Here is a 16,192-nt window from a genome sequence, read left to right on the forward strand (position 1 = left end):
TATTTGTGACGTAAGATCCGTTTCGGTTTAAAATCGATTTCAACCAAAAAATTTTCAAACAATAGATATTTTTCCGATATGTTTTTAATTTCTCAGTCTTTAGGGAAGTTATTATGAATCCGACAAATGGAAATAGCATCACAAGAAAACTTTGAGAAGGAATGTGTATGTATACTCAATGTCAGAAAAAATGCTCGTTTTAAAACATTCTGAGTGTTACTATTATAACATAACATATGATGAGTACGCTTAGAATGTTTTAACTGTGGCATTTTTTCTGACAGTGAGTATTCGTACGTGTGTGGTCATTTTTACTCCCTTTCTTTTAACTCGTAACGTCTGATACAATTGAGTTGAAACTTTACAGGCGGACTCGTTGCGACAACAAAATTGGAAAATTTGAAATGGAGACATTTTTAACAAAATTTTTCATATTTAGTAGACAATCAATTACTAGTTTCATCTTCAATCAATCAATTATTTAGTTTCAAAATTAAACTTAATTTACAAAGCAAGGGAGTATAGTAAAAACTCGGTTTCTATGGATAAGTTTTCTTCCTGATCGATATCACGTGAACCAAAAACGATATCAACTTCGTTCAGATGTCGATGGAAGCATATATACGGCAATATAGTCTCAAAAGAATTACATAATATTTTGTCAAATCGTTTTTCTTTAAATGAGTAAATTCTCAAGGGTCGCACCAGACCCATTTAAATCGATTTCAAACAACAATAAAAAACGTTCAAACCAATAGTTATTGATATTTCTCTAAGAATTTTTTTTTTTCATTTTGATGTGATGATCCATTGAACAAATTTTGAACAGGTAAATTGTCTTTTATCAACAGTCACTACTTAGTCCATATCAAAATTATCGGTTCTTCAACCACCGGCCTAAGATTAAGCCTAAGACTAACGCCTTAGACTAAGCCTAAGACGTTACTGTTGTAACCTTGGGCCTAAAAATTTGTCAATAAAATTATTCTAAGAACAGGGATTTTATTAATCAATATTTTTCGAATCACCGGTATGCAGAACAAATAATAAAAGAAATGGTTTGGTAAACTATCCCCAATTTCGACATAGAAATCCTCTCTACTTACATAGAACAAAATACAAAAAAAAAAGTTTTTGAATGACTACCAAACAATTTAAAAATATTTTTATGATATTGTTTTGCTATGCTTTGGGGAATCATCGCATATTTCTTTTTACTTTTGTTTTTTTTTCTGGGTTGTTATAGGAAATGTTGTTATTCGTCGAAAAACATCTTTATACACCTATGAGAAAATCTGAGTTTTTTTTCCTAAATATAAATCCTTATAATAACTTTGGAGCATAGTTTTAATGCTTTCCCCTCAAAAGAAAATTTTTTTGTTTACAAATTTAGTTTTACTTGTGACAATAACTTTATAAGAGTTTTCTTGGGAAATTTAATTTTGTATAAAATACCTAATAATGGTATAAAATGTTAAAATTTCAAGTGAAAGTTATCTCAACCATTTTGATTAAATGTTTGTAATCGTCAAATAATTAAAAAACATTTGTCATCATAATATTGTGATTTCCGTCAGATTGTAAAGTGGTTACGAAAAAACCACTCCAACTGGCGCTATATATAAGCTTGGTATGTATCTATGTATCTTATAACGGAATATTTGAACGTGATTTTCACCCACTTCAAAATAATACAATATTTTTTTGTCCGATTATCGTCATCAAGATCTTCTGGTTAACGATTAAATAAACAAGTGCAAACAAACTATTGACTGAGTTAATTGTTGAAATACCATGTACAGACAGCATTGATTACTCTATCACATTACACATATACCTATACATGTCACACATACATAACTGATAATCCTATATTAATACATACTATAAAATTTGCATCTAATGTGTGCCCTCGTGAGCAAACAGTGATGTTTACAAAAAAATGTTTCAAACAAAAGTTGTTTAGTTTTTGATAAGGAACATTTTTTACATTAAAACTTTTGTTCTATCTCTAACAGTTTTCAAGATAAAGATGAAGAAGACCCAATTGACCTATGTTGCTCATTTACGAACTCGACCTATCTTTTTACGTCTTGAGTGCGCAGTAAAAAATTTAAGCTTTATATCTTTTTTCGTTTTTGAGTTACCGTGTTCAAAGACGGACGGGCAGACGGACAACCGAAAATAAACTAATATCACCTATACCAAAGTTTTTTTCGTAGCATCAATATTTTTGAGCTTGTGCGTTACAAACTTGAGACTTCACTTAATATATATTTCATATATACATTAGTATATATTTCATATATACATGATATAAAAATGTTTCATGGCGGAAGCGCAGAAAAGATTCCATAATATGAATAAATAACTGCTTAAAAAACTAAAAAATATGCTTTTGAAGCTAGCTGAACTAAACAATAGAAAATATTTTTAAAAAAAAATAGAGTTATGGAGAAAAAAAATCATTTTATCGTAAAAAAGCGTGTTTTTAGAAGTTTAAACTATTATTTCTTAGTTGATCAGAGTCGAGTAAACACGAGTTGGGGTGGTTTTTGATCCTTTTTTGGAAGTCAATTTAACAATTACTAGTCAGCTTACAATCTGATGAAAATTCAATATGTCGGTGACATATACAGGGTTATTCACGTGAAACGGCACGGAAGATTACGGCTAAGCTTGATTTGATGAAATTTTTTTTTCTGAGATGGATAGAGAATTATTGTCTGTACATTTTAAAATTATTTTCGTAATTAATACGACACAATGTATGCCCGGAAAAATACGAAAATTATCAAAGTTTTTTTTTTGAAAATGGACCACCTGTATATTATTTTATTTTAAGGTTTTACGGTCAAAATAAAGGTGAGCTTAAATAAGGGCTATTACACTTAAACTTTACGGTGTATAGCTTAAATCGGTGAATAGCTTTCATTCATGACATCAGACGTCAAACACGTCATTTTGAAGTGTGTCATAGAAAATTTTCAACTCGATACTCTAAAACTATAAAAATTGCCGGATCCTCTGGAAGTAAAATTCTTTCAAATTTATTTTCGAAAATATAACTGTTGAAAATTTAGGTCATATCGTCAAATTGGTGATGTCATTATTACAAACATCATAATAACGTTGGTAATGTTTAGGAAATACAACAAACACAAATATGTTTTTCATTCAAAATATTACGTACTAGTTCAGTAAAAGATGTTACAAAAATTGGCTTATAAAGGAAAATGAAAACCTCCTTGAATGTGCTTCTTAGGTGTCGAATATCATTAGTAACGTATGAGTAAGTGGTGCAAATATTTCTATTTGTTAATAAACAAAAAATTTTTAATTCAATAAAACGATCAATGTTACAGTTCGCTTAAAAAATTCGTAAACAAACAACTTGTATAACGTAAATGTTAAGTGTTTTGTCAAATAATCGAAAACTATAATACATGTATAACGTAATTCAAGTTGCCTATTTATTAATTTTGTGCGTCAACTTTAACATTAATCGTTTCATTGAATTAACAATATATTATTTATTAACAAATTGAAACATTTGCACCACTACCATGCTTTGCTAATGATATTTGACACCCTAAAAACACATTCCATAAGGTTTTAGCTAAATGCGTGCGGTTTCTTTTATTTTATTTAACATCTTTTACTGTACTATACGAGGGTAGTACTGATCTGGGTATTATGACATTCTCTAGATAGTGTTATGTCACTAAATTATTGTGTATGTATTCTATTAAAGTTGCTTTCATTTGATTTTATTTCCTTCCATTTTGTGTTGTTTAGTATTTAATTGTATTTATGCTTTCATTTGGTATTGTTTCCTTAATTAGTTTTATTGGGTTTCCATAAATTGTGCTCGAATGTTGTATGACATATTATGCACTTACAAAACATGTGGAAGAGATTGATATTTTAATTTACTTCTTTTTGGTAATTATCAAAAAGCCCAAGAAACAAAAGTGATATGGTGATGCTTTATACGGGGTGTGGTATCCGTTCCTTCTAAGAGGTAGAAAAATATATGTTGAAAACGACAACCGAAATAAATAGTTAGAGATAGAACAACAGTTTAAATGTAAAAAATGTTCCTTATAAAAAAATAAACAACTTTTGTTTGAAACATTATTTCGTAAACATCACTGATTACCCGTGAGGGCGCAAATTAGGCGTAAATTGTATAGTATGCATTATATGGGAATATCAGTTATGTATGTATGTGGTTATGTGACATTGTAATCAACACTGTCTATTCATGGTATTTCAACAATTAACTCAGTTAATTGTTTGTTTTCACTAATTCTTAATTTAAGTACTGACAACATGCTTAAGTTTTGACAACTTCAAAAACTGATGAAGTTCCCCTAGTAAATTATGCTGAATAAAACATTTAAAAAAATCTACGACCACCTTTCTTTTCATTATAACTCAAATATAATATATATTCATTATAACATTTATTTTCGTGCAAATGACTTTTCATTATCAAGGGTTTTTATATTTCTTTAAAAAGGGTACAATATACTTGTATAGAACGTTAAATTTTTCAATTATTTGACGTTAAATACTCTGAATTTCAATTACCAATAACCTAATTGTAAAATGAAAGTATTGGCTTTTCGAAATAAACTTGAATTACACTTTCGTCTCCTTATTTTTTAATTTATCAATTCATCGATTCCTGTTGTCATTTTTAACATTTATTTTTCCACCCCCTAGATAGGTCTTCTGGGCAAAAGCAAAAGTCAACACCATATAACTTTCAACAACATAAAACATAAGAAATGTTTTTAAACCATTATGTCTCTAATAAACATTTATTTCAATTACAATATTCAATAAATTTTTAAGAGCGTATTGTTTCTCTCTAAATTGTTTAAAAAAAAATAATTTTTATATTATCAGCAGCTATAAAAAAGCCAGCTAAGGCAGTTTGGTTTTGTGTGTAAAGATACGATTGAATATACCCAATATTCAATCAAATATTTTACATGTTTTAAAAAAATAAAAAAACACAACTTTCATAGACACATGGTGCCTGCTGTTCTGTTGCTCTATTTATTAAAGTTTATTTTAAAACCCAAGTGTATAATAATTTTTGTTTTCAAATTATCTTTTTAGTAATCTACAATGACTACTTTAACATTTTTATAAAAAAATAATAATTTAATAAAAATATCGTTGATAACAAACTGTAGTGGTTGGGGGGTGACAGTGACCTTGTTTATCATCGACACAATCCGGCAATATTAAATTTTATCAGTATTATAGAACTTAAAGGAAACTTATACGAATTTTTGAGTTGATGACGTCAGCAAGGAATTTGTCGGGACTATGACTACTAGATAACATTCATAATTATTAAACAATTCAGCCAAAGTGTACGAGGTGTACGAGGTGTTCGAGGTGGTATACAAGCTCTTCGGTGGAGTACTTTAGTTGGACAATATTTTACTGTTGAATAACTTCTAGTGTTTAACGATTACTCAAATATGACGTCATCATGCTCACTTGAAAACTCAACACGAAATAAAGGGTAAAGGAAAGTTTGGTAGACTCGTAAAAAGCAAGCCACCTACGATGTATCAAGTATGTATTTATCATTTAAAAAACCCCGTGGTGTCTCACGATCTTATATAATATTCAATGGTTTTAGAATTTTAGAAAATTTTTAATCATTTTGTTAATGCTCTACATGAAGCAATATTGGTATTCAAAATTAAAACTTCAAGACTTCAACTATTGGAAATGATTTAGCATCTTTGGCGAAGCAACGTTGAATTGTGGCTAAATTGCATTTGTAACTTTTCCCGTACTTCGTAAAAAACTACAGCCATTTTTAACCTTTCCCGTACTTACTTCGTAAAAAAATCGTCTTTGAGAGTTTAAGTCATTTTAGTTTCCGTTTTTTTAGGGCAAGAGTGTAAATAGGACAGTACCAATAAACTCGTTTAAAGTTAATAATACGTTCTTTGAAGTGAAATCGGAAATAACCCTACTTATTACCCATTTATAAGTCTAAGCATACCTTATCTCTCAAAGGCATGTGTAAAAAAATCAGCGAAGAAAGTTTTAATAGCTCAATAAAGTCGTAATGTAGTGCGAAGCGTTTTTTATACCATGCATATATGTAATATGCAAGGTATACTAAGCTTTTATACCATGCATATATGTAATATACAAGGTATATGTAATATGCAAGTTTAGTCCCAAGTTTGTAACGTTTAAAAATATTGATGCTACGCACAAAATTTTGGTATAGGTGTTCATAAAATCACCTAATTAGTCCATTTCCGGTTGTCTGTCCGTCCGTCTGTCAAGTCTATAACTCAAAAACGAAAAAAGATATCAAGCTGAAATTTTTACAGCGTGCTTAGGACATAAAAAGTGAGGTCGAGTTCGTAAATGAGCAACATAGGTCAATTGGGTCTTGGGTCCGTACGACTTATTTTGTAAACCGTTAGGGATAGAACAATAGTTCAAATGTAAAAAATATTCCTTATAAAAAAAACCAACTTTTGTTTGAAACATTTTTTCGTAAACATCACTGTTAACCCGTGAGGGCGCAAATTAGGCGTAAATGTTATAGTATGAATTATATGGGAATATCAGTTATGTATGTGTAACATGTATGTATGTATAATGTGATAGAGTAATCAACACTGTCAATGCATGGTATTTCAACAATTAACTCAGTCAATTGTTTGTTTTCACTTGTTAAATTATATGTTTGATGCACCGTCAGCTCAACAAGAAGTAGTCCGTAGCAATATTCAAATTTTTAGTACATTTTTTATGGTTTGAGCTTAAATTATCCTCTTGAAAGCGTAAATTGCGTCTAAATGATTAGCATCACCTTTTGATCTGGATTCATCACAATTAATATTCAAATGCTTTTTTAATATTATACTTAATAAATAAAATTTTTCCTGTTGTTAACATTAAATAATTCAATACTTTTAATAATAAGTTTCAATATTTACCAACAATAATTGAACATTTATCGATTGATTTCGTCCAACTAAACTTCTGTTACTTGACTACCTCAAATCTTCGAGTAACGAAATAACATATTCGTTTTGTGCGTAGTCATGTTAGGGACAATAAAACCAATGTCAGTGCTTCCAGTGAAAAAATTTGACTTTAAAGGAGGCTATTATGACTAATTTGCAATTCTTTACATGTTAATGTTATAGTGAATGTCAAATTAAATTTATTCAAAAACACTAATTTAATTTAAAACTTAATTTAATTAAACTTAATGCATTAAAAATTGTGAAAATAAGAAATCAAATGGCACAAATATTTTTCAAATGTAAATTATCATAAATATTTATTTAAATTTGTGAGACAATAATATTAAATTTTCAATGTAATTCATAAATACAATCCATACAATTATATATGCATCCATACAATTCTATGATTAAAGTAGTGAATCGTTACCATGGAAACGCTTCCAAAAAAACTCACGCACGGTGCGAAAAGTCGCACCAAACTATGCCTCACTCTTTAAGACCGTATTTTGTGCATTCTATGTACTTACTTCAATATTAAAACATCAAGGATTTAATTTAAATAAATATTCACTCAAGTATTAATTTATTTTTTAAATACTTTAAATTCTAAAGAAATATTCTTGTCATTATTCTTCACAACGACGGACGACACAAAAAAAAAAAAAAACACACAAGTAAGAAGAAAAGAATTATAAAAAAATATAATCATTGAATACGAATGGAGTGGTTTTGATAATAAATTAAATAAATTAAATTTACGTAAATAATTGAAGCCGCCAAGTGTGAGAGTGTTCCTTTTTTTCTAAATTTTGAGCTTCATATACAAGATGCGTCATTACCAACCATGAAAATTTGATTCATACACAAAAATTGTGGAGTTCCAACGGGGAGCATCGTATTCTGAAATCTTATTTGTCACGATCCTATCGTATTAATTTAATAGCCAACTTCATTTCCGAACCAACAAGACATTAAAAAAAAATAATAATAATAATTATAAAAGAATAATTTAAAAAATAAAAAACCCGACTGCGTTGAATAAAACCTGTAAAGTAAGAAACTAGTCCAGTAGTTTACATAGCGCCTTAACAGACATACATAGTGTCCCTAATTGGGAAGATTTGTGAAGAATAAATTTTAATGGGTCCCGACTGTTAAAAAATCGCTATGTAAACAAACTACTGGGCTTGTTTTTGAAGTGAAAACTTCTATAGCCGCGATATGTAACATTTATGCATAATAAATAATATTTGATAAGGCAAAATCTTATGGTTTCGCGGCAGCAACATGTTCTGCATATAGCTACAGACTTTACACCGTAACTGGAAAACTAAAACTTTTCAATCGAATAACGACACCTATGTAATAATAATTAAAGCTGTATAATTAACTATAAACTAAGAGATTCTGATCTTTCATAACTTCGGATTACACTTAATATAGTTTGTGGACATCGTTTTCATTCTTTTTTACAATAGGGAGTCCGATGAACGCCATATTGAATCTACATTACTGTTATATCTTCAGTAACAATCGCAACATTAAGACAAATCAATTGACGTTAGAATCACCAAGATCAGTCCACGCGTTTAGTTTCTAGTGGGCCAGAAAAGAATAAACAAACATATTTAGCCTGATAAACACATTACCACCCTTTTGCGTTGCGCAACCGGTTAAAAATCAAATGGAACTTTCATCTTCAAATTATCTTAGAGATCAAACTTATTTGCACAAATTTATATGAACCATTAAACTGGATCATGATTAATTTTTAGGCCGAATTTGCTACGAAAATATTCAATTAATGTTCAAAAATTAAAAATTCGTTTTTTAAAGGTAACAACTTTTTAATTTAAATTATTTTTTATTTCTTATCGATCCATTTAGCTATTCTGCAAACCAATATCCGATTTAAGATCCGAATTGTTTGAACAAAAGTATAAATAGTAATTTTAGAAAATTTTTTGATGTATCAATTTTTATGCAAATGACGCACCTTGTACATTCTTTTTAGCCTTTATTTTTGTGTGTCATTATCTGATTATTCATGGTATCTTTTTTTTGTCTTGCTTTCGCTAAAAAGACATGACTTTTATACCTTATAAATTTAAGTTTAATGTTATTTTTTCATACTATATGGCAAATTAAACATCAAAACATTAGTTAAGACGCTATAAAAATGTAGGTGGATAATAATAAAAAAACATGTACGACAAAATGATTCAAAAATAAACATTATAAATTTTATGCCTAAGAAATATAATAAAAATGCAAACACAAAGAAAGTCATTTTGTGTCTATCTAAATTTAAAGTTCATTCAAACTTGAGAATATGAGATTGTTTTTCCATTCTCAATTTGAAAATTATCCACATGATGTAACTCCAAGCTTCTTGTTTTTATGTGCTATGAAAGCTTTGCTATAATTTTGTAGGCGTCAAAAAACATTTTTGCACTACATTTCTACAGACAACTTTTTTATGACGTTGGAACTTGAAAGTAAAGAATTAATTACATCCACAAAAAACAAAAAAACAAATAAACTAAACAAATTTTTTGAGGTTTTAATAATTTCAATATCCCGTATGAGTACTAATGCAATTTAAGAACGCTAAGTAACTTATCGTCTGTCTGTAAAATATTTTCGATTTTGAGTTGTGTATAATGATCAATAATTTTTGAAACGTAAATTAGTGTAGAAAGTATTGATTATACTAAAAAGATTTAAAAAATAAATTTATAAGACATTTTGACTAGTTTTATTTTAAAAATCTGAATGTCTTTTCAGCTATCATTTTAAATAATGGAAGGTTTTTACTTTTTTGGAAATATCTTGCTTATCGTGTGTCGGGCGTATGGGGGCTAAACAAAGAAAGTGTCCGACACTGACCGATCGACTCTATTTTTATCTTTATACTTAAACGAGCTATTGATCAATCAGCAATCTCGGAAACGGAAATGATTTTCATGAAATTTTGTATGCATTAGGTGTTTGGGGCGAAAAATCTATCTAGCTAGGTTCATTTTTAGAAAACGTCGTTTTCTCTAGGAAAAGGCTCCATCGATTTTAATATAATTTTGTATACAGGGGGTTTCGGGGATGAAAAATCGATCTAGCTATGTTTCATTTTTAAAAAACGTCGTTTTAACTCGGAAACTTTAATATCGAATTTACGGTACTGCTTTATTATTTTGAATTATTAACTATATTCTCAACAACGCCATGTTCTTGCGGTTACGGAGTCCACTTCTCATGCAGAAAATCGTCAAGTCGAACTTATACACATTATAATTTTTAATTGAATAAAATTTTTGAAAAATTCAAAATATGTAAATTTAAGCGAAGAGATCATACTGCCTATCGGATATCCCACGACACCTATTGTTCTTCTTTAGATAAAACTTTTAAATGATAGAAAAAGATATATTACTTAAATATTGCTAGACTGGCGCAATTTAAAAATTGGTTTCTAAGTATCAAGAACTACATGTAATAAATTATTTATTAGCAAGCTACTAGTCATTACTTTATACCACAATAGGCCTTTTCATCATGTCATAAGAGCAAGTGCAGAGTTTATTTTTTCGTACTGACAGCAATAAGTAGGACTAAGATAGAAGATAATTGTTATTCTTTTTATCCCATTGGTTATAAATCATTTAGTACGAAACAAATGTGAATCGTGATTTTAAAATGAAAAGCCCTATTGTTTTTTAATAAAGAAAATCGTAAAGTTTATTTGTTCATTAAATTGAATTTCTTTGCATTTAGAAACAATATTGTTCATTAGATGAAATTGCATTTATAAGAACAAATGAAAAGACTGTGCCATTTTAACAAAAACGTAAATAGTTTAAGTAAATTATAATAATAATAATACATTCTTATTAAATTGCACCCGAGATTATATAAAAGAAAAAAAAACACAAGTAAGCCAATGAAATAAACAAGAAAATCATGTCACTCTAATAATTCTATATATGTATTTATGTGTCCACAAACAGTACAGATCCAACAAATTGAACCTCTCGGAATAACTCAATCTCGTATAAAAAGTTATCAAATCCAGAACAATCTGCAGGCTACCATTTAGATTTCAAAGCGATTTTATCGCTTTGATAATTATTACGTTTAAACCTTTACTTTACGATGATTACTAAGAAATATATCCTTGATACTATGAAACGAAAAACAATTGTTTAGTAGATGAGACGTTTTGTTGCTACTCTCGACAGAATTCTACAGTGCAAAACTAATGGAATCAAAATTTCAAATTTGCATCTTTTATCCCTAGATATGGATCAACATTAATTTTCTGATACGTAGATATACACATATTTACAACGATCTTTCGGGAAAGTAAAAATTGTAATATCTTTGTAAAACATAAAACGGCTGATACTTCTCTTAGCATTTAAAACATAATGATTTTCTGGTTTTCTTATTTCTTTGAAAATACTTTGAGCTTATTCTTTCCCGAATGTTTAAAATAGGCTACAAAAGGTATAAATCGAGAGTCCACAATCAAGTGAAAATTCCACCGTTCGCTTAAGCTGCTTTTTGGAGAATTGATCAACGTAAGCTTGATTATAATTTAGATAAGTGAGGTTTTAACCATGGCTCGCATGAGATTCGGGTTTCGTTTTATTGTTTTTTGTCAACTTTTATTATTTTATCTTTATTTTTTAATTTTTTAATTTAAAGTCATTGACAACACAATAGGCACGTAATAAATTAGCAACTGTTAAAAGGGATAAAATAGTGCAATCTAGAACAAATAATGTCTTTAAATTCAAAAAAACCATTTTATGGTAAAAACGCGTGGGGTGCTAAATTTTAATTATTACATAGGTAGATATTGGTAAAAGTATTTGGTTCAAGTATTTCATAGATAGATATTGGTAAAAGTAAAGTCATTATAAAATATCTTCACGTAATGCACGCTTTTATACGTTAAAATGATTTAATTTCAAGTAATTATTTTCCACCTTAATTCAGCTAGTTACAAAAGCGTGTTTTTAGTTTTTTAGTTTTTTTGACTAATATTTATTTATCAAAATTCAGAATAAGTATGATAGGAGCGCAAATAAATGTATATATTTTCGGGATAATCAAATGAAATTATTGTATTCTCATGGGTTCTTCATAAGAATACCGAATCTCAAGTGAATCCTACGTTTTGAAGGGTGTTAAAATCATGTTCATAGATTCCGTTATATTCTCTGATAGTAACATACGTGTAAAGCTAATAAAAGCGTGTTAAAAACATTTTCAACCATTTCAACAGTTGTTAACTTTCTGCCAATTTCTTTCGTATAGTATTGTCAAAGACCTTCCATAATCACATATATTGAGATACAAGAAATAAACGAAAATAAAAAAGAAACTCAAATCAAAAGTAAAATTATGCAATTTGCCAAACTTATCTTCATTAATTAGAACAGAATTTTCAATTCATTTTGGTCCCACGATCTAAATGGCTATCAGTTTTAGAAGATGAAGTTAATGGTTTAATTAATTTGGATTCGAAGTGTCCAAATAAACACACATATATACCTCTAATACTACAATATGTACAACAATGCCTATTATTGTTTGAATGAGCAATTTTACTAAGAATAGATATTACTTCATAATCGTTATCGGGTAGTTTTAGTTTCTTCTACTGTTCGCCATTCACATTCAACATTCAACATCTACATCTTCCTTTTTGTCTACATCTATCTATTAATGTAAAATGTGTTATATGAGGAGAATAGAGTTTTATTTTTAGTTCTCTTTGCATAATAAATATATATTTCCTTCTTTTAAGATTTTGCATCCTTTACAATATTCACTATTTATTTTCATTTCTTAGTATCCCGTATGAAACTCGACGCTAATTGGCATTTTGAATCAATTTTTTTTTTGTCGATAAAAATGAAAAATCATATATAAGTTTTATAACAAAACTGTTTTTATTTTTTATTTTTTCATGATAATTTTAAAGTTACAGGCAGTTTTCAAACAACTTTTGGAAAGAGAAACGAAAACGCCCGACAAAAATATTCGTAAATCATCTTTGTGACGTAATAATGTTAATTGAATAGTGTACACTTTATAGAATCATTAATTAACATTATGACGTTACACGATCTTTTAACATTTCTTTTGTCGTACGTTTTCTTCCCAATTTCACTCTTTATTCTGAATTTACCATATAAATAAATGTTAAGATGCCTAACGTGCACATTGTATTGAAAAGAATTCGTATAGCAGGGGCTACGTTAGCTAAGCGGATTCCCTCAGAGTCTGAAAAAATTACACCTTTTACTAAAAATGTGTCGATCGAAATATTGCATTTTTAATTTTTCAAAACTAAGCTCCTAGAGAAAAATCACAAGAGTACAGTTTTCCCAAAACACTTTAAATTAGAAAGTTGTTCTTTAAAAGACCCTATAGCAAACTAAATATAATAGCTGTTTGGACATTTTTTCATTCAATTTGCACAAAAAACCAAACCATTTATAGGAAGAAGGCATACGACATACTTAGATTCTGCAGAAGACATAGGTAAAAAAATTTTTTTGGTAAAATTTTTCGGTCCGTTTTCGCTTTAAACTGTACGGTTTTGCGGAAAAATGTTTACGAAACTGTTTCAAAAAGTGTTACCTTTTTAATAATTAACAACTTTCTCATTTAAAATGCACATCTGTCTATTATTAGATATAGAATAGAGTGAGCTTTTCCTGAATTGATCCTGAAAACCTGGGTCAAGTTTAATGTTTGCGTAAGATGTACGCTATAGATGTTTCAAGCATATATCAACTTAAAAAATCACATGTACATATCAAATAAGCTGTGATAAAAGCCGTAAATAGAAGGTTAAAAGGTTAATGATATTCAACGGCTGATCTGCTATTCATTGGCGAAGACTACTCAATTTTGATTAGAACTATATCAACATTAATTTGTAGCTCGTGAAAGGAGATAAACTTAGCCGAAGACTTCGACATTCTCTTTCGCATATAGAAGTTAGGTTGTTTAAAGAATTTTCGCTCTCGGATCTTATACTCGCATCTTTCCCGTTCCAAACCCCGGACTTTCACAAACTGGTTACTATTGATGGTGTAATTAAATTTACTGGACCTTCGAAGTTTTAGTATTTGCTCAAATTTAACAATTTTTTTTAACCTAGATTCCTTTCAAACAATATATATATAAATGTATTTGCAATACATATTGAGTAATAAGTACATGGTGTTTTTAAACAACATGAGTAAATAAAAGTTTTTGGTATAGCATAGGGAGAGTATTATTTGTGCGAGTTAAAACTTTTATACGAGAACAACGACAACTTTATACATATACATACACAACTGAAATGAATAAATGGATTGGAAATGGTTGTTCATACAAAAATATTTACTTCAATGCTCTTTTGACTTAGTAGTGCTCGTTATTTTATTTGATTCTTTTTTTTTTACACAGAGGAAAAAACAAACTATGGTTTTTGGATGATTGATTTTTCGAAAAGGATTAATCAAATGAACCAAATGTAATTCATTAAAAAAGTTTGTTAATTAATAACTTTATTTTAGTGAAAATTTATTAAGAGGGCTTATGTATAAGTCTAGACTGTTGAGAAACTCTTTTTTTTTCATTTTATTAGAAATTTATACCCCCTACGATATCTCGCATAGCTCAAAACCATAACACATAGAATGTTTCAATTTTTGACTGTTTACCGCCTAGCCTTCCTCTTCTTTGGTATTTCCTTATATATATTTCGAAATTTTTTTATTTTCAGTTTTCAATATAAATATCTATATTTACGATCCAAAATTTGTTTTAATTTTCACGTCATATTTTTAGAAAATTAAACATAAAAGTTACTTTTTTGTGTTATATATTTTAACTGTAATTTTTGGGATTTGATACAATAAAACTTTTTTAATAAGAAAGTTTGAATCCCATTCGAAATTATAACTAATTTTACATTATACATTGGTCAATCGAGTAACATAGTCTCAAAAATAATTATTCTTTTAAGTTAAAAAGCAGCACAAGGACATGAGCAGAAAAGCGAAATTATCTTGAATCAATTCGGATCCGTCAAATGGGCATATGCCACCTGGGAGCAGAACTTGTAACACGGATGAGGGATAAATTTGTACGGAAATAGCACATATAAGTCGTAAAGTTGTTTATTAAAATTATAAATCACGAAAAGTTAAGTCACATTTTTTTAGTAAGGGTGTCAGCAAAGTTTTCTCTTAAAGTTAAATCGAATAAAAAGTAAGTCTGTTCAGTGAAAAGTTACAATAGTACTTCAAACAAAAATCTTGAGCTGTGTTTCCATTACTTTCCAATAAAAACTAACCGTTTCATATATGTAAAAAATATCTTTGGAAAAACCAAGTAAATTTGAAGCTTGGATGAAAGGAGTAGGTATCAAAGAAGTGAATTCCAGAATGAAAATTTGTTCATGTCATTTTAACGTCGATGATTATATTTTACCAAGTAAGTACAATCAGACTTAACCTTAATATTTACAACTGGAATTATAGGTACAGTGAGTAATGATTATTTATTCCTGGTTTATTATAGATGTACCAGCAAAATTAAGACGTTTCAAAAATACTGTTTGAAAAATTGTATTTACCAGCATGAAATCACTTTTCGACAGATTTGGCCGAATTTTTTTTTCTCGGGTTTATAATAGCTTTATTTATGAATTCCTAAAATTTCATAATTTTTGACCGTTTAGATCGCGAGATATTTAAAGCCAAAGTTCGCGATTTTGAGGGTCATGTCCCATTTAAAGCATGTAAAATGTCCGGTCTCTCCAACTATTTTTTATGATATTATTATATATTGAAGAAAAAGTAGAAAAAAATGTTTATACAATACAATTCTAAAAAAAAAAATTTAGAAATTAATTTTCACTTTCGAGATATTAATTTTGACGTAAATTGATCGAAATTGGGACGTTGGCATAATTATTTCCCATTTTAAACGGTCAAAATTTCTGAAACTTTGGGAATTAATAGTAAGCATTATTAAATTCTTAAATTTAATTTTTCGTTAAATTCTGTCGAAAAAAAAATTGTACCATTGCTTTAACATAGAAACTGCAAATACCATGCTGGAACATCGTTAATGCTGATGATACAATGTAA

This window comes from Chrysoperla carnea, chromosome 2 (genome assembly GCF_905475395.1).
Source record: "Chrysoperla carnea chromosome 2, inChrCarn1.1, whole genome shotgun sequence".
In the NCBI taxonomy this organism is placed as follows: domain Eukaryota; kingdom Metazoa; phylum Arthropoda; class Insecta; order Neuroptera; family Chrysopidae; genus Chrysoperla; species Chrysoperla carnea.